Source organism: Harpia harpyja, chromosome 13 (genome assembly GCF_026419915.1).
Source record: "Harpia harpyja isolate bHarHar1 chromosome 13, bHarHar1 primary haplotype, whole genome shotgun sequence".
NCBI classification, from domain to species: domain Eukaryota; kingdom Metazoa; phylum Chordata; class Aves; order Accipitriformes; family Accipitridae; genus Harpia; species Harpia harpyja.
Genome location: NC_068952.1, coordinates 17093930 through 17108159, shown reverse-complemented (window position 1 = coordinate 17108159; position 14230 = coordinate 17093930). Strand labels below are relative to the sequence as shown.

The following is a 14230-nucleotide window of genomic DNA, read 5'->3' as shown; positions in this document are numbered from 1 at the left end:
TTGTATGATCAATTATAAAGTAGTTGCGCTTTTTTTTGTATACCTAATAAATATTTGCTCAGCTAGCAGAACACTAGATGATTCTTTTACTCACAGGCACACTAATTCTTTTCTTTGGTATAAAAGTAGAGTTCAGTTGTTGAAGGAAAAATAACAGTATCGCTAGCCTTGTGATGTTATTTATCTGTGGAGAGGTGCAGGCAATAAAGAGTTTACTCGCTAAGCAGAGTTACATTTTGAGGCAGACCTCCTGGAATCCCCTGGAATGAGGGAGGTGGGGTGAAGGAGAAAAGTAGCTGAGGAATAAATTTACTGAACAATACTTTCCAGACACAAGAAATTTCACTAATTATACAGTCAGACTCTGCACTATTGATTTCTCTGTGAAAAGAAAGCAACTTGCTTCTGTGTGGCAGAGGAAAACTAATATATAAGGTTAAGCAGATACTACAGATATTGGCAACACTGCATGTCCTATTACCATCAGCTTAAACTGCAGAAATAAGAAATGCACATAAATGTAAGTGTAATGTTACCCTGTTTGTTTCTTCTTTTTTCAGTAGGCTCCATGAATCACGTATCTGGGGATCCAAGCCGTAAGTGTCACACACTCCTGAGCAGTTCTCATTAAGGCATCAGCTGCTCTGCACCATCCTGGTGAGGTGGATCAGCATTTCTTCCATAGGGAAAATCAGGTAAGTTTTTTTCTTAACAAATGATGTCATTCATTCCTACCTGCAGACTATCTCACGGATGAGAGATAGAGTTCACTATTTGATTTCCACTGGGCTTAGTTCTCCTGCAGTCAGCATATTAATAAGAAATATTTTGACTATATTTCAATATTTCTAGCTCATGCTACACATAGCATTCTGGCAACTAGAAACTATTAAATTACTAACTTCTATTTATGAACAGATGTCCATCCCTTAACTGACTATATTTCAAGTGTGATTTTGGGTGTAAAATGGAGAAAGGGGATGTGTTCTTTAAATTTTGCTTGTAAAGCCATCCTCTTTTATTCCTGGAAGGTGTTCATTACACAGTCTTTGGGGGACTACATCACTTGCTGTGCTGCCTCTTTTCTGGACAATTTAGTAGACAGTTTTTGTCACCTATTTATCTCTGAGATAATGCATCACCGTAAGCATTTTTTTTTTTTTTATTACACTATTCATTTATTACTGAGTTTCAAGTTCTGGTCTTCCTAGATTTATTCCTTTTTCCTCATTCATGGAATATTCTGGGGAATGGCTAAAAAATAACACCAACAATTTTACCATCCATATATTTTATCACTGAGCACAGCAGCAAGGTGGTAAGTATTGATGGATTTGCAACATCTAGCATTGCTTTGTTTGGACAACTGACTTGAAATAAACAATGTTATGATGCAATATTGATCTGTTGAAACCTTCTGTAGAAGATGACTGTCAGTTATTTTAAAACAATACATAAATTCCTGTCTCACACTGGATTCACACACTGGAATTTTCATAAACAACTTTTCAACAACTTGCTCATTTGTTTAGCTATGTTTTAGGAACTTGGCTTTAGGTAACCAAGTTTTAAAAATCTTCAGCTACAGTTCATATGCAGTTCCAGAAATGCTTTAAGAAAAACTGAGCAGCTACAATTAGACACAGTGCTTTCAAAATTATCTTATTGTTGGACAGGGTTTTTTTTAGCCTTTGAGGACTATCACAAAGACTCAATAAACATAGCTTCAATCCCCTCTCACTTCAATGCAAGTGCATGATAAGTTCACTGTGTGCAACATAAATGCATTTTAAATAGTAGCCCAGCACACTGTCTCCCACTGGCTAGGTGGGAAGATCAGACAGATGTTTAGAAAAAGCCACAATTATTTTTTTGTTTGCTACAGATAAATTTACACTAACACTTCAGATAGCATTCTCAGGATTTCACTGGAAAGACAAAGGAGTTCCTGTTGTGGTTCTCTAGGAGAGATGTGAATTCAGAAACAATGTCCTCAGGAGAAGATACAAAGCCAAGACAGAAGCCAGGGCTGCAAATAATACCGTGAAAGACGTGTGCTACAGATTTACAGGCAATCTCTGCTCAACACAAGCTTCCCATGTTACATGCTATTAATTATGCACTCTTGAAAACACACAGAATGCTGGATATAGTGAAACACCACATCAACATTATATATAACATATCCATTCCTACATAGGAAACAACCTATGGAAAGATCTGGGAAAAGCATTTAATTTTACCTTTCAGTTCCCCTGACCCTGAATAAATGTGATGATGTACAAAAAAGGTGACAATAACACTACAACTCTTCTGTTTAATCACACAACAGCACGTATGTTACTGAAATCATTCTGATAAAGGAATTTATGATAGGCTTCAGACATTGCTGTAGACTTCACTTTACTGGAGAGTTACAACAAATTTAGTAAATGCAGTCAAGGTAAGCCAAAGAATAGATCTTCCTGAAGAAAATAAACAGTATATCTGAAACTACTTAAAGACAAGAAGCAGCTAAAACTAGGACCAAATTATGTATATCCCTGAAGTAAGTGAAATTGCTCATAACAGTAAAAGCTGGATTCAGGGCTAAAGGACTAAGCCTGATTTCCCATCACTGTGGATATATATACACATACAAAAGTGCATATGTGTTTTGTAAATAAGTGTAAAAAACCACACATGAGAATATGTAAAAGAGCATTACAGAAGCAGCCAAAGATTAAAAACCCAAGAAATACCAGAATTAAGAATGCTTGTATACCCTCATCTATTCCCCCTTTGTCTCTTTAGCCTGCAGTTTGATGTTGTTTACTTAAACGATGACTACGTTTTCTTTTGGAACCCCACTTTATTCCTACAGGAAAGCTTAAAGAAATGTTGTAAATGAAGCTGATTTTTAGAGAAAGGATGGTTTCAGAATTAATTGTCACTCTAAACAGAGGGAGTCTGTGCTTGCCTTGGTTACATCATCAACCCTACTAGTCAGGCCTCTTACTTAAAAGTGTTTAAGACTTTGTTGCTACCTATTTTTCTTTTCCTGCACCCTCTCTGCAGAAGCTTAGGACATTAACAGTGATGTCTGAAGTAAAATGAAAAGTATTGTTCGTAGAGTATAAAACACACTGAAAATACATTAACATGCTCTGGGAACAGTTTTATTCCATCCAACTTTAAGATAGCTAATAAAGATGCTTAGTTTTGGAGCCTTGTGAACCTCAGCTCCCTACATGAAGACAGAGTTTATCTCCAATTTCAGTGCTACAGCTAGGCAGAATGAATCTAGGCATAGGTGATATTTTACAAAAACAAAACTGTTGAAGATTATGGCTGTGATCCATTTATACCTAAGATCTCCAGTTGTAAAACAGTCATGGCAGTTTGAGCCGCTCCCACAGGGTACCCTGTTTACTGTTTTGTGAAGCATTTAGGCAGCATGGTAAAAGAACCATAAATACACAGGCTGGGAAATAAATTACCATAAGGTTTACACCTGGTAGCTAAACAAGGCATAGCACTGATTATCACAGATACAGAAAAAGACACCTCCTTTTTTACTACAGCAATGGTCTGGGATAAAAATGTACACAATCATGGAATTAAGGACTGCATCATACTGAATACTCAGAAGGCTGAATTACACAGGAAATTTCAGTCATTAGTGAATTTCCCAAAACTTCTTTAAAAATAGCTGTTTGCATATAGGAGGAAGATATTAATGTATTCTTTGCCAATCACTTCCTATTGGATGTAAATGTGGGTAAATCACTAGACTAATAAGTTTTGGGGAGCTATCACGCAAATTCTTGTATTAAAAATTCCAGAGTACAAGATTTTATACAGCACCTTAAGAGATTATAAGGAGGAGGAAAAAAATACCTCTCCTTATAAAAGTAATGAAGAGAGTCAGGCAAGAGTAAGAAAACTAAAGCTAATATCTTCCTAGAAGTCCTCAATGACTTCCACAGAACCAGAATTTCACCTTGCACTACATTTGTGGATAGGAAAAATCCTCTAAAGGAAGGGAAACCGATCTTGGCGTGGCTGACTAACAGCTTTAGAAACTATTGTCTTTTTGCCTCATCAGCAGATAACTTGGTAAAGACTAGGTTTATATCCTTGAAGGCGTGCCCTATAATATCTAGGGACAAATTACATTGGAGATGCTGACGGAGAAGGGACATGTTTAACCTTGGCAGGGGGAAGAAGGGGAACTTAACAATAAGCAGTTTTCTTTTAAGCAGCAGCTGGTTTCTTGAACTTCACTTAAGCAGAGGAAGTAGCATCCAGCTGGGCTATTGCTATAACAAAGGCCTTGACTAGCACAGAAAAGGGGTTGGGCAGAAAAGGGAGGAAGAAAAAAATGTGACTTATATAAGATTCTTTGTATGCCGGCATACTTTCTTGGAGCTATTCATTGCTGTAATCCTCTCTTCTCCTCTAAACTTGTTGCCACAGAAACACTGAGGGTTTGAGCAATTTCAAAGTGTTGCAAAAATTGTTTCTAAGAAATAAAAAAAGCAACTAAATATCATTGTGCTGCCTCATGGAAGAGGAATGTTTAGCACAAGCACTATTGTGCTAAGTGCCATGTAAGGAAATACACTCAGTGAAACTGCCCCCCCCCCGCCCCGATTCTTGGATACCTCGGCAATATTTATTTTAGGCCTATCAAAAATAGAAGGAAAAAAAGCAGAGGTGGAGGGGACTAAAATGAATGCTCTGGCAGCTTTGGAGGGCTCAGAATTCATTCTCTCCACTCAGAGGCAGTAATTCAGATGCAGGTGTTGGCTAGAAATTCAAACTCCTGAGTGATCTCCCCAAATATTGCTACTACATGTTACTCTTACATATTCCAAGCAAAACCAAATTAATAATACTTAAGTGAGAGACTGCCCAGTAAGAAATAGTCCTCATATGAGAAGATAAAGTGTACATACATTCTAAAAATAAATGAATATGATCTTTGCAGTCTGAAAACAGCAGCCAAACTCCTGACAAGTCCTTGTCCAAGCAAAGTTCTTAAAAATGTATTTTAGAGGAGATTGCCAACTATACACACAGGGTTTTACACTTTGAATGGAGCCTCTTCTAGGACGGGCAACAACCACTAATGGAAAAAGGATTACAAACCAAAGTGCAGTTGGAGAACTGACCAGGGAAGTCCCCTGCTCCAGGGAGAAGAACTGTGGAAGCCCCTGGGCTCCTTTGGCAGACTCTGTTAGTGATACAGGGATGTGACTGGTACTGCAGACATTCACTATCACCAATTACATGTGGGTGACTTTTAAAGCTCTAACAAAGGGGAAATAAAACAATGATTTTCTGTGTTACTGTAATCTGCAAGTAAAACTCCGACGTGGCAACCACTAAAGCCAAAAAGTTACACAAGCAATTCCCCATTATCAAAATGAAAATGTGACATACCCCTCAAAATGCCGAGATTATTCTTGACTGTAATCCAGAAACTTCAAAGACAAAACACACAAGAACTGGAAGTCTGGATATCTACTAAAAAAACCAATATACCCATTCAAGCAGGCTGTTCCTAAATATCAACAACTTTTGTGCCCTGTACATTATAGTGTGGAGTAGATATAATAGATTTTACAAGAGTTATAAATTAACATGACATTGTTAGATAATGGTGGTGGCTTAATGGCAGCTTTGACATTCAGATTCTTTGAGTCTAGACAATTCGCCAAGTTGTAAAACATATGTGTTATTCACCAAGAATGATTGCTCTGGTCCAACATATATGCCATATTTTCCAATAATTCTGATGGCCTGAATACCAGTAAAAATGCTTATACAACACTTTCATTTTGCCACTGTCTTGTCTGTATCCACAAATATACACAGATACATACTATTTCTGTGAAATTATTCAACAGCCAACATGTTTCTGATACATGATGGAATTTCACATAACACTTTAACACACAGTAGACTATTCACAAGGCTTACCCTGCAGAAACTGCCTTTATTACACAACAAATGAGTTTGAGTTCTCTGTGAATGCCCTGATGTACTGTCACATTAAGATTTGCTTGTACTATCAAGTTGAGAGACGTTGTGGCTCTGGGCAGACTGATCAAGCTGACCCTGCTTTCAGTGTGCCTGTGCATATGTGTGTGTGCACACGTGTGCATGACAGGTGGAGTGGTCCCTTCTAAGCCTAAATTTTACTATGATAATATGACCTGTTATTTGACATTTTAAAAAAAAGCATTAAAATATGACAGATTTAACATAAAATTTTGTCTGAAGACTCAGAAAAGCATGCACAAATAAACAAGGGAACTTGGAAATAGAGTTAATGAACAATTCAAAAGGTCAGTAGCTCTTATAAAAATGCCCTTAAAAACCTTTAATCTACAAACATACACAAAAAGGATTTGTTAACTGAAAAAAACCAATAGCTCCTCCTTTTTTTCTTGCCTTCAGCATTATAATTTTGATGACATTAATGATGAACTTGTAACTGGTTTCCTCAGCACAAGCAAGAATATGTAGGAATGGCTTAATTCTTCCACTATTATAAAAGTCCTTCTTTCAGGGACCCAATGAAAGGAAATGCAGACACCCTTCACAATGTGAAAAGGCAGAAAGTCATTCTGATTCTAGCTAGGTAACCCCTACAGGCATAGATTTTTACAACATGTGTAAATCCCAAATGGTTTTTAGTTCTGTATGAAAACAATGAAATGACAGTTTTCTAAATTACAGATAGAAGATGATGCAAGTAATTTTATGGCACACATTTTTAATCTGTTAGAACCTGACTTCACAAGAAAAACCAGAAAGTTTGTAATAACTTCAATTTGACAAATTCAAATTTACTCAACTCCAGTCTTTGGAAGTCTACATTTTTCAGAGAACTATAATGAAACCATTGTTTGGGATTTAATGTTTCAAAATTTATTTCTTGTCAACACTATATCTCTCAAAGTTCCTTTTTAGAAAATCAGATCCTAATTGTTGCTTGCATGACTGTTCCCCTATGCCACTGTTGGACTGCATAATGTTTTTCCTGCCACATAAGCATGTCTATAAGAAGCCCAAACAAGTTCAGAAAGAGTTATATAACATTTTTTGCATTTTTGGGGACTATAATTAAAGCGATAAGATTATGGCAGAGATCCTAGAACAGATTAAGCGCAAAATTCTATGATGAATGAAAGCTGGGTCATTAAAAGTGCAAACCTAGATTTTTTTTCTTTAAACCACACACAGTTCAACATCTAGGACATAGGATTTTGCACTTAACAAACACCTTTAATGGAGGTCAGCAAGAGTACCGGTGCATACGTTAAGGAAAAAAAAAAACAACCCCCAAAATTGCTAGTAGCAAGCCTGACTCAAAATGTCTGTGCTGTATCTAGATTGAAAGTAATTACATGAAAGGACATACCTAGTCGTAGATCTAAGAAATTTACAGGAATTCTTCGGGAAAAAAGTTTTTAAGAACTCCTAGCAGAGATAACTTGGATGTACACAGCACCTTATCCATATTTGAATCCAGGTAAATCAATAGTTTCATGGATCTTGAAAGTTGTCTGAAGACAGAGCTTAATATTTACTTTAGCATACTGAAGTGCTGGAAATACAAAGCTAAAAGACTCTGTGGTTTGAAAACTGGAAGAAAAATAAAGTCACCTATCCTCCAGCATGTATAGTGTTGGTTTACAGCAAAAAGCCTTTCTGTTGAAAGATAGATATGAACAGCTTACCAATATAATATACTCCTATGTATTACTCTTCACACAGATAATTTCTCTCTGCATCAAAAATCTGACTGTGCTATAACACAGAAAAGTAACCACGTGGCCATCTGTTGTGACCCTCCTCTTGCTAGATGATGACCACCAGGCATGATTTCCATGCATCATCAGTCATAAGCCTTCAACACTGAGCATTCTTCCCAGTGCCAATGAGTTTTAATGTATTTTTTTGCAGTCCAAAGCATTTTTATGTGGGATTTGAACTCTTTTTCTAGTATTGAGTCATACACAAATGTAAAAAAAAGTAAATAAATTTTCTATTAGTACATATTAATGAATTTAAGTAGAACCCATGTTTAAAATCACTGCAGCAGATCTGGCTTTCATCTGTAATGTGAATGCGGTTTTAATCACCAAGATATATATGAAAATTCAAATCAACTCAAGAAGAAAGCAAAGATTTTTTGGAGTGTAAGAAAAAATTAAAAAGGCAAACTTCTTTAAACAGCTCCAGAAGTTTTAAAATTATAGCAGACATATTAAAGAAATGGTTATGAAAATAACTAACCTGCACATAGGGGATGCTGGATGAATGCTGAACAACCAGGATAGAAATATATTCTAGCAAAAGCTTATGTCCTTTGGGTGCATGAATACACAAACATATTCCTGCAAATGTTTTATACACATGGTTTGGCCACAAAAACAGTGACAGACTAACCTGTTTCTGTCTCCTGAAACATACTGGCCTGCATCCTCTTTTCTAATTTAGAACAGGAAGCACAAACTGTTACAAAAAGTAGTCAAAAGTGTGTACAAATACTCAGTCAATTGGGTTTCAAGACATACGAGAAAACACCTCATGATACACAATCAAAATAGCAATGGCAAACTCACTTGTGCATGCCTTTCATGTCATTTCATCTATTTGACTTTCCTATTTTATCCATTTCATCCCACAAACTCCTGTAACAGTGGGTAAGGCACAAAGTAAGAGTAGCCAGCAGGTTAAGACTTGTGTCTAACTGAGCCAGGTCTTGTTCAAACACAGGATGTCAAGATTGCAGACTTCAAACCAGCAGCCATGTGCTTGGCAGTGATGCTAAGCAGAGAAGCAGTCAGGGAGCGGGGCTGATCCTGCCTAGAGAGCTCGCAGTCCTGCGAGAATATAGTGACAGACAGTGACAGGAGATATTTGAGAAAATTCAGACAAAATTGCCTGAAGAAAGGAGAATACACAAAGACATACAAGCTCCTGAAAGATCCATGTGTCTGGAGTGTGCCAACACCACTGTACTTAATTATACAAATGCTCTGCAATCTCTAGCTGTTTTTCAAATTAAGTGCTGCATTTGATATACAGAAATCTACTGGCCAATTTTTTTTCTGTCCTTTAAAAATCCACATTCAGATATTTTACATTCCATTTGGGATCAACCATTATAAGTCCTGTACTGCATAGGCAACATACCATCTAATCCACATAATCTAATACTGTGCAGAAATGAAATAATTACTTCCAAAGATGGACATGGAAAATTATGGCATGTCACCTTAAGAATATAATTAATTTATTTATAACAACTACTACTGAGGCTTCATTGACTATAAACACTACAACAACAAACAAAACTTAAGCCCCCTCCCCAAACCCAGAAACAAAACAGCAATTGCACATGCTTCTCACATAGTTGCAGTGCCAAAAGCTGAATTTCTAACAGATGACAAAATGACACATCTCATCTGCAATACATACTTCTTTCTGGTCACTGCAAAAAAAAAAACCAAACAAAAAAAACCAAACAAAAAACGAAGGCTAATGTTTCTGACCCTTCTGAAGTCAGTGGGAATATAACCATTATCTTCAAAAGGATCAAAACTGACTCATAAATCTTGTTTACCATTCTCACGAGCAACTTAATAGCAATCATGAGAATAAAGAGTTTAGGATCACACCTAAGGTGATTACAGCCACAAAACACCAATGTGAAAAAACTGCAGTTTCAAATTTTCTTATTACTCTTTTAAGAAGAAAATCTATTGCTGTCTGGATAGGCAGGGCTACATGGGATTTCACAGCTGGCTTACTGTCCCAGCAGTGAACTGCTACTGAGGAGAGCAAACAGCCTCTTTCCCACTTGCTGCCTTGCAGGCACCAGTGAGTGTCAGGCAGGTTAGAGCTCCTCATTGACACACAGATTATTTTCTGCAACTTCAGTTTTCAGCTCTACCAGCAAACTGATCCGACTCATCCACCCAAGGGCTCACTGGAACAGATGCAATGGAAACACTGGGTAGCCCCACCAAGAGGGAGCAGAAGGGGAGACGTCCTCATCCACCAGCAGCAGTGGCACAGTCTCAGAGCAGTGTGCACATATCATGAAACTGCACTGTTAACTGGTCAATGTTCAAATGGCCTGGAATAAAACACCAGTGTTTTGTTTTTGTACAAACAGATCCAAACTGTTTATTTTCCATTTTTCACCCCGCAATAGTTAATTTCACTTTTTCAGCTTCATTGAATTAAATGTAGTTACTATTAAAACAAACAAACAAAACCCAATTCCCGCCCCACACGCAAATTGGGCAGTATCCTGAAAAAAGTTTTCAATGACTTATACCTGGCTGTCAGATATGGACTGAGTAGATTTTCTGTATTCTTTCCAAAAACATTCTCATCAGATGAGAGACTGCAGCAGTAAAATGTTATAAAACATTCCTACAATCTATACAGTGCCATCACCCAGTATCTTGCTTTCATCATTATGAGCCTGATCAAAAGCAAAATAACCTTTATGAGTTCTGGATCAAATCACAATTCCAGTTACAAGTTTTGTAGCTTCACTTAATTGTTCCATGCAAACAGTGATAATGTAAGAACATGAACTTTATTTTTTAAGACATGGCTTTAAAGTACCCTTTTCTCAATAGCAAGGCTGACTACAAAGAACATATAAAGATTAAAAACATGCAAAAATAAGTACAGGTTTTGATAAACAGTAACCAAAAAATGAAGAATGTCTTTACACTCAGTTGTGTTGCTTACCTGTCAAAAATCCCATCCCATGTGTATAACACCAGCAAGTTCTAAAGTAGGTTCAACAGCTTTTTATAATAAGAAAATAGCAGAAATGGCCAGTGTCTTGGTGACATTACAAGCATCAGCTATGAAAATGTCAAGGGTATTTATGAACAGTGAAGTGATGGAAGCTTCATCATAGTTTGAGAAGATATGGAAAATTCCTTTCAGGAATTTTTTTTCACTACATATGCAAAGTTAAGGCAAAATGCCTTTCCTTAAATAATGCATTCTCTTTGGATAATGCAAACAGGATTGCAACTAAAAATTTTAAAAGACCACCCATAATAGGTATTTCCTGAATTTCTAAAAAAACCAATGCGTCGTTGTATCTGTGATTGCTGACACATACCTCTCTCTCTCAACTTTCTGGTAGATAGAGGTATTTAAGTTTGAGCTCCTAAAAAAAAAAAAAAAAAAAAAAAAAAAAAGCAGCTATCTTTCTTTTCATTGTAAGTTAAGTGATTTCACTCTGTGTGTCAGAGAGAAGTATTATTGCATTTATTTTTCTAATTTCAATTATTTTAGGCTTTAAACTTCAAGCTGTGGAGTGTTCTGTCCCTGAAGCGGCAAAGCTTTTCAGCATATCGAAGAACAACTTGTTCACAGACATCAGTATCTTGAAAACAACAATTAGTGAATTGTATATTTCCAAAATTATGTCAAAGGTTCACATAATTTTTTTAAAATAAATAATTTTAAAAATGCAGTAACTTCCAATGTATTTATTTTACTTTTCTTTTATAGCAGTTGTGGTGTTATGTGAAACAAGGCAAGGAGAGGGCAAAGTTTTTATCTTTCTTAGTTCAGGATCAAAAACTGCACTCAGGCCACAAGAATTGAACTGACAGACCAAGACAGCAAGCCAGTAAAGTAGGACAATGCAATCGGTGTCCGATAACTAACAAGAATTAGAAAGAAATCTCCTACTTTAGGAGAAAAATAACATCATTGGTATATATTTCTGGCTCTGTAAGATTACAAAATGTTGAACTCGTAGTTTATATTTGCCCCAGTGGTTTCACATAGCATTTCTACAACTATTCCTGGACTAAAACAATGTTTAGGGAATGTAACATGCTGTAACCTTGGCCCAGTGCAATATTTCATTCTAAGAAAAAGTATATTAATCATTAAAAAATGTTCCCTGGAATTAGGAACAAAAGAGCAGCAGTAACAATTTGCACGAACAGCCTTTGTGATTCAGTAAGTACACCAGCAGTGATCTGAAGCTTCCCATTCGGTACTTTGTGGTCATGCTAACCGAGCATTTCAAAGCAAACTTCAGTTGTACTGACACAATTTCCCATGTCTTTGGTTCCACAGGAGAGAGAAGGTCTTTTTGAAATTTCCCCCTACTTTCGCCTCGAGGCTTCATGAGACTCCTTTGAAGTTTATAACCTAAGATTTCTATGGGACAACAATTTACATAATTCAAAGGAAAGCTTTAAGGAAAGATCACAAATTGCTACTTGTTAAATTAACAGACATCTACCCTTACAGGGAAAAAGAAGGAAAAGGAAAAATAATTTAAAACCTCAGAATTTTTCATTAACAGATTATAATGTTTTTAACCTTCTAAGCATTCTACTTAAATCCTCAAATAATTTTATTTGTCATCTGTTTATCTTTCTGAGACCATCAGTAATTTGACAAAGGCAGTAACTTGCAAGCAAAACTTCTGGGTAGGACCAAAAAAATGATGTAATTCTTCACTGTATCATGATAAGATCTGGGAACTTTTTTTCATAGTTTAGATTTCTTTATTCAAACATAACACAGTAAATTCAGTTTGCCAAGACAGAATGTTCTCTCTGCTGTCTGTTACTTGAATAATGTAATATAGCATTTGCTTCAAGAATATTTTTAAAAAGGACCCATTAACTTATATGTCCTCTAACCTCTTCAAGGAGTAGCTTCCTCATTTCCTCAAAGAATGTAAACAACTTTAAAAACAACATACTACTAATGGATAAAACATTACTTTAATCTGGACAATGCCAGTAAATAAACCTCCTTTCTGTCAATGCTCTTTGCAGAATGATGTTAACTGTGCAATCAGATAATGGTTACTGAATTTTAATGAAGTCTGTATTGTGTATCAAATCCTGAACTTGGTGATATTTTAGGTTCTAGGGAGCTGCCTGTGGCTTCTTAGACGCAAATCATCAGTCTAAATCCAGTTAAAATGTAGAGTGAAACAATACTCAAATATTGGGTTACACATGTGGCTGAGATTACATGTTAGCCTAAGGGATATTTGAACCACTTCGAGTGTTTCATATAATACCACATTGAACTCCACTGTAGAAACACAGTTTATCTCCTCGGGCATATCACCCAGCAACAATTCTTTCCTAACTTTTCCCACAGATTTATGGCAAATTTCCAAAAGTTCAGAGATTTGGTGAGTTTAAGCCCCTTTAAGTTCAGATTTTTATCTCAAACTCTCTCATTTCTGATCCAGAAATCTCATTAGATATGATCTTCCCATTTCTCGTTATGCTAGAAAAGCTCTGCAAGCTTCCTTTCCTATGCTGCTGCAACACAGCAGTTGCCATTAAAAGGACTTGCTCTTGAATACTGCAAGCACGAAGGGGATGTTTATACATGCAATGCACAAAGTGAACATGTGGCACAAGCCTGTATGAATGAGACCTCAGCAACATGACTACCAAGTTTCTCACATCTGAATGCAACCAAAGAGGACTTTCCAGGAGTTAAATACATCACAGGGCTATACTGAATTTTAAACCCCTGAAGACAGCCCCTTTTCTTGCCCAAACCTTATTTCATTTTCACTCTTTGATTGTCTAAAAATACAAGTGAGATTTCTTGGATGTCCAAAGCAGCTAATTAACTTTTCTTTTAGAACTTGTTCTCCTACTGCACGGGTCCATAAATGAACCCATGGGTTATACTCATCAATATATCCAACACAGCTATTCTCATTTCTGAAAGAGTTGTCTATATGCTATATTTTCTTTAAGAAATGCTCAGATAAATGTGTTAAAAAGTGGCTGAATTAAGTTTAAAATAACCTTTATTTCATTTCTTCTTCAGAAATTCAACAAAAGAACACTGCAGACCAAAAATCTGAAAGACGATGGCATCACTCTTTGGCATGCTTCTTAATTAAGTCTAATGCATTATGCATGATGCCCTTTTGGCTCTGGCATGACATTGCCAGCTGTGGTTCACTGCTTACATTCCTGATGGGAAAGCACAAAATACTGTAACACTTATCTCTTTCTTTCAGTACCTTGGGTCTTGGTGATGGAAAATGTAACTTGAGAACTGTAGTATCAAATTTATTATGTACTATTTACCTGTATTACAGCATGTAATATTTTTTATATCTAATGTATGCATAACAACACATTATGGAAACGCATACAAAAACACCTGCAGGGAATCCTGGTTTTTC

At 36.4% G+C, this 14230-nt stretch overlaps 1 protein-coding gene across 1 annotated transcript in view; it reads right to left on the bottom strand.

Moving 5' to 3' along the window:
• The window catches only part of PRKCE (protein kinase C epsilon), a 320579-nt gene that overhangs the window by 83316 nt on the left and 223033 nt on the right, over positions 1-14230 (bottom strand). The window lies entirely within an intron of this gene.